The sequence below is a fragment of the Vombatus ursinus genome, unplaced genomic scaffold, assembly GCF_900497805.2.
Source record: "Vombatus ursinus unplaced genomic scaffold, bare-nosed wombat genome assembly UNPS02014810.1, whole genome shotgun sequence".
NCBI lineage: Eukaryota > Metazoa > Chordata > Mammalia > Diprotodontia > Vombatidae > Vombatus > Vombatus ursinus.
Window position 1 is genome coordinate 21,266,634 of NW_020954588.1, and position 6,000 is coordinate 21,272,633.

Genomic DNA, 6,000 nt, shown 5'->3' on the forward strand with positions numbered 1-6,000 from the left:
GCTGTCACTTTTTGTTTCCAGTCTAACACCCCTGTTACCTCTCCCTGAACTCTCAATTCCATCCAACTCAGCTCTAATCCTTTCCCAGTGCCTGTCTTCTACCATTGCCTTCATTTACTATGCTCTCTGGATTCCTGGTCTATAAATTAACTTCATCCTAAATGTCTTTTCAGTCTCTTTCTTCTTATATCCCTCCAAACCTGGCTCTGTTTGGAAGGTATCCCCAGTCATCCTCCTCTCCAGTGTTTGTTATTCCTTCTTGAATTCTCCCCCAACATTGATACACACACACACACACACACACACACACACACACACACACACACACACACACACACACACACACACACACACAAGAAAGAGGAATTGGTATACACTTTGCTCTCTAATACCACTTCCAAACTTTCCTTCTGCTGAAATTCTGTAAGCTCTTCCTGTGATGAAGGAACCATTTATTTCTGTTGACAGGTTAAGGTACTTGTTGATGGAATCTACCAGGCTCCAAGTCACTCTCTCTCCTTTTTCAACTTGCTCACAGTCATCCCCTTCACCTGGAGGCCTGCTCTTGTGCATATACTGATGCTCTCTTGAATACTCTATCTTCTCTGCTCTTCCCCAGTTTATCAATATCCCCTCAGATCTCTACTCCACCTCTGCCATGGGAGGTCACACCACCAATCCAAACTGCTTCTTTCATGTACCTGAACTCTGAAATTCTCTTTGCTGTTCACATTCTCCTGTATTTCCACTTCTCCAGGCTCTGATGTGCCATAAGAAACCATCAATATGAATAATTCAGGGAGACATAGGAAGAGTTAAAAGAACTAATATGGAGTCAAGTAAACAGAGCCAGGCTCTCATCAGCTCTTGTAATGGCAGGCTGGGTGGTCTTTTGGCTTCAAGTCTCTCCTACTCCAGTCCATCCTCCCACTGAGCTGCTAATGTGATCTTGCTAACGTGCAGGTCTAGTCACGTCAAATCCCCTAACTCAAAAAACCTGCCATGATTCCCTATTCCAATCCCCTTTTTGGCTTTTAAAGCCCTTCAGAACCTGGCCCCTTCCTACCATTTCTGGGTTCTTATACTTTGTTCCCTTCTGTGCATTCTATGATCCAGCAACGCTGGTCTCTTTGCTGTTCCTTGCATAGTGTACGTTCCCTTTCCTATTTCTAACTTTTCATTGTCTGTTCCCCATGCCCGGAATTCTCTTCCTCTTTCCATCTGCCTTCCAGGGTCCGTCAAGACTCAGCTTAAATCCTGCCTTCTGAAAGAGGCTGCCTTCCTCCTCGCACTTACACTGTATATACCTGTATGCACATAGTGCTAAATAAATGCCTATTGATTGATTATTGGTTGAATATATACAATGACCACAACAATGTCAATGGAAAGAATAAAGTGAATGGAAAGAATAAAGTGAATGGGAAGAATAAAATGAAAGTGAACTTAGTGTAATTATAAGGACCAAGTTTGGCCCTGGAGAAGAGCTGAAAAAACAAATTTCTATTCCCTCAATGCAAAGATAGGAGACTATGGATGTGGAATATTGCGTGTATTGTCAGACTTAGTCAGTTTGTTGGTTGGTTTTGCTGAATTATTTCTTTGTTGCAAGGGAAGGATTGCTGAGTGGGTGGGAGGGACATACAATCAGTCCTGCTATAATGTGAAATATGCATCCCTAAAAATCAGTGCACTGTGCAAAATTGCAAAATAAAAACCACAGGACTAATGGGGAAAGTGGGGCTAGATCTAGGAACAAAATCCTCATCAGTGACACATAAAAAAAAAAAGATAGGAATTCTAATAAAAATGGTAGCACAATTTTATACATGCTAAAAGATTTTAAAAAATACATAAATCCTACAATAAACAGCAGTGGTGGCAGCAGCTTCAGGCTGTCACTCAGCCTGTGCCCAGTTCCCATAGGGTCTGGACTGGCAAAGTTGAATTGATGTAGGGGAGAGGGTGGAGTCTTGGTGGGCAACAACTATGAGTCAGGGGCCTCAGTCAAGGTTGAAGGTGGGAATCAGGGGGAGGAGTAGCTCAGCCTTCCTCAGCCCACAGCTCCAACTACACCAGATGATATATAATAAATGCGCCCCTTCACCTTGAAAAAGAACTCGTTTGCTTGTAGAAATGAGAGTGGTGGGGTTGCAGCTCGAGAGCTGTGAAATGGTGTTACCCAGCCTAGCCGGAGAGCACAGACAGTGACCTGAGGAAGGAGCTGGGAGATGTTTGAAATGCTCAGTTCAGTTGGGCACGGTTTCTGTTTCTCGCAGATAAAGCTGTGTATTAGTAAGTGTGATGTTATACTAAAATTGGTTCCTAATATATCAAATTGCTTTAGAACAAATTCAATGTGAAGTTAAAACAAAAGGTAACTACACAAAAAGAAAAGAAGGTAAGTTTCTTCAGGACAGGAAGTGTTTTACTTTTGTTTTTATTCCTGGGACCTAGCACAATACCTGGAACACAGCAGGTACTTCATAAATAATTGCCTGCTCGAGTCCTAAGACAGAGGTCTGACCATGTCAGTCCCTGCTTAACACCCCAAGGGGCTCTGTACTGCCTCTAGGATACAATGCAAACTCCTCCGCCAAGCATTAAGGGCATTCCACCATCTGGTTCCAACCCACCTTTCCAAATCGATTTCCTATTACTTTTCTGATACTCTATGTTCTAGACAAAGCAGACACGGATTTCTTCCTTCTTCTCACTGCCTCTTAGCATCCTTATCTTCTTTCACGGCTCAGTTCAGGTGTTGCCTCTTCCATGAAGCCCTCCTGGACAGCTCAGTTGTCAGTGATCTCCTCCCTCTAAAATTTCTTTGTATTTACTTATTTGCATATATGTTGTAGCAATCAGTCCACCGCTCTTTACAACAAAAAAGTCCTTATGAACCATCTACTTTGTGCCAGGCACTGTGTTAAGTGTTTGGGACACAAAGACAAAAGTGAAACAATTGCTGCCCTCAAAAAGCTTTCCTTCTCACAGAGAAGACAAAACGTGCCCATAGAACTATCGATCAAATAGACACAGAATGAATACCAGGTAGTTTGGGGAAGGAGGGCACAAGTAGCTGCAGGAATCAAAAAAAAAGGTGGCACTTGAACTGAATCTTGAAGGAATTCAGGGATCCTGAGAGGAGAAAATGAGGAGGCAGAGCACCCCAGAGATGGGGGACAGCCAGGGCACAGGCACAGAAACGGGGCAGGAGTCATGTCAAGAGGGCAGCGCAGCAAGCAGACCAACAGTGCTAGACTGTAGAGTGTGTGGCAGACGAACAACGTAGAAGAAGAATGGAAAGGAAGGAGAGTCCAGATATAGAAATTTTAGATGCCACACAGAGGAATTTGTAACTGATCTCAGAAGTAATAGGAAAGTCACCACATCTCTACCTCAATACAGATTTTTGAGGGTAGAGATGAGTTATATTTGACCTTTGCACATAGTAGATGACTAATAAATGTTTGTTGAATTGGGCCCATTTTTTTCTCTTACAAGTATGTATGCTCCTTGGGGGCACAGGTCAGTGCCTAGCACCCAGCGGGTGAATGTATTAAATAGGTGTCTGTTTAATTTAGTCAAACTGGGGATCAATATAAGGCAGATTACCAGCAAGTGTTAAAGTTTCAGCTAAGGGTAAATTACATAAGAGGAATTCACCAAAGGGAAGTGAATAATTGTATCAAAGACATAGCATGAAATAAAGTCACTCCTACCAAACTTTAGTTCCTAGGCCCTAGATAGAGAGATGAGTGTGTGTGTGTGTATGTGTGTGTGTGTGTGTGTGAGAGAGTGTGTGTGTGAGAGAGATGGCTTTTCTGCACTTCAATAAAGTCTTAGGGAGAACCACCTGCTAGTGTCAACAAACCTCTTTGCAGGGTGGTACCGTTACTGTGAAAAAGGTGGAGGATTTGGAATCAGAGGGGCTTCATCCAAATCCAAGCATTGTCCTTCCCTTACACTTTGTGTGAGGTTGGACAAATCCCTTTCACTCTCTTGGCCTTAGTCTTCTCCTGGGTAAAATGAGAAGGTTGGCCAGTGGCCCCATGTCCTGCTCAGCTCTAGGTCTCTGAGGCTATCCTAGGACAAATAACCCTTTGCTGATTTCCTTAGTGCTACATGGAAATTCCAAGTGGCTGCAAACTTCATGTATCACTTCTGTCCTCTGAATTTCCAACCTGCACTGGGATTTCTGGTGGCCTGCTTCAAGGTTACAGTGTCAGGGAGGAGAAGCCCAGAGTACAATGAAGAAACTTTTCCCCAGAGGAATTAATTTTGATGTAAGACCATTTCAAATCTAAAAGTGTAAGAAGAAATATTAAAGCTTTAATGATACTGGCTTTTCTTCATGCTTATAGAAGGAGTTACCAAAGTAATGGGACTTGAAAAGTGAAACCATTTTTATTTCTATTTCTCTGGAAAGAAAATTTAATTTGGTGGGGAAAAAGAGCATGCTCATTAAAACTGGCATAGAAAGAAGAGATCACTAAGCTCACTTTAAGGAAAGACACAGGACAAGGAAAGAGCTGAATGACTAATTTTAAACTCAACAAATTGCCTATTTTTAAAAAGTTCAAAAAAAGAAATCAAAACCAAAACCACAAGCCACACCAAAACAACAGCTGTGTTTATGTTTTTGGCTTATTGAATTTGAGTACCCCTTGTAATGCAATGCTAGGGGTAACCATTGTATATAATAAATAAGGAGAAAGGCATTCAAGTGTTTGCTGCAAAGTGTGTGCCAGGGGGAAAAGTAATCTAGTAGAAAATGCTCTGATTTAGTAGAGGAAGCTCTGGCACCAGGGGCACAAGTTTAGCAGAAATAGCCTTGGTTTCATAGGGATCCCTGGTTCAGCAGGAGCCTGGGTTTAGTTGAGGCCTCTATGGCAGTCTGCCCTTGTCTCACAGGGAAGCAGTTAGGAGGAAATACTCATAAAGCCTCAAAATGTTAGAGAAATGGGAGCTCCGATTAGTACTCAGCTCTTTTAGATGTAAAATACCAATAACCAACCATACTACTTATAGGGACAAGACAGACTTCCCACTGGGACAGTGGGAATGGCACTGGCTTCGTTTCTGCTCAGATATTTACTTATTAATTATGGGACCATGGGCAAGTTCATTTTTCTAGTACTTATCTATAAAATGGGGATAATGGTACCTACACCATAGAGAGGTTCTGAAAATGAAATAATGCCTTTAAAATTCTTTCTAATTATAAAGTGCTTTATCAATGTATTATTTCTCATATAGCACCTTGAGAATCTTGGAAGAAAGATATTATTTAATGCTATAATTTTGACATTTTATAGCTATGATTGAAAAAGGAAGTTTTGGGTGCTTTTCTTATCTCAGTGAGGCACCCTTCTGAATTACACACCACCCCAGATCTCTGGCATCAACTGGGGCCACTCACATTCATGACTGGGTTGGAATCTTTAGAACAGACTGGACACTAACCCTGCTTGGGTCACTCCTCCACGGTTGGCCCTGCATAGGGCTCGGTTACAAATGGAATAGGGAAGCCAGGGGCTCCATATGGTATGCCTTTCCAGGAAATGGGTCCTGAAAGTAGGAGAGCTAATACTCGAGGGCAGACCCTGGGACAGCAGGGAAGGAGACCCAACTGTGAATGTTCTTGTGGCTGCCAAAGCTCTTTGACTTCCAGGATAATGATATGGTCCAGGCTGACTCTTTGCCACTTGGGTAGGTGGAATCCCTTGCTGATCCTCTCCTTCTTGCTGATGGCATGAAACTGCCAATCCTGAATTTTGCATGTGGTTATTTTCTTATTCTTCCCTTTAGATTTCTATAGATGAAAATCTAGCAGAAGGAAAAACATACCAGTTTGCCTTTTAAAAATGTACAATAGACATTAATAAACTCAGCTGTAATAACTTCTTAATGTCATTCTTCCCAACTCCAAAATTAGAAGGTTTCTGAAATTGGACTTTAAAAACTGAGAATATAATGGGCAACATGTGATTTCAAATG

General features: G+C 42.0%; 1 protein-coding gene across 1 annotated transcript in view; it reads right to left on the minus strand.

Annotated features, from left to right (window-relative positions):
• Nucleotides 1–5,798, minus strand: part of PIK3CA (phosphatidylinositol-4,5-bisphosphate 3-kinase catalytic subunit alpha) — a 53,676-nt gene extending 47,878 nt beyond the window's left edge. The window contains exon 1 of the mRNA XM_027875846.1: nt 5,467–5,798. The gene's annotated coding sequence lies outside the window, so the exon portion shown is untranslated. The remainder of the gene's footprint in view (nt 1–5,466) is intronic.
• Nucleotides 5,799–6,000: the final 202 nt, after the last annotated feature.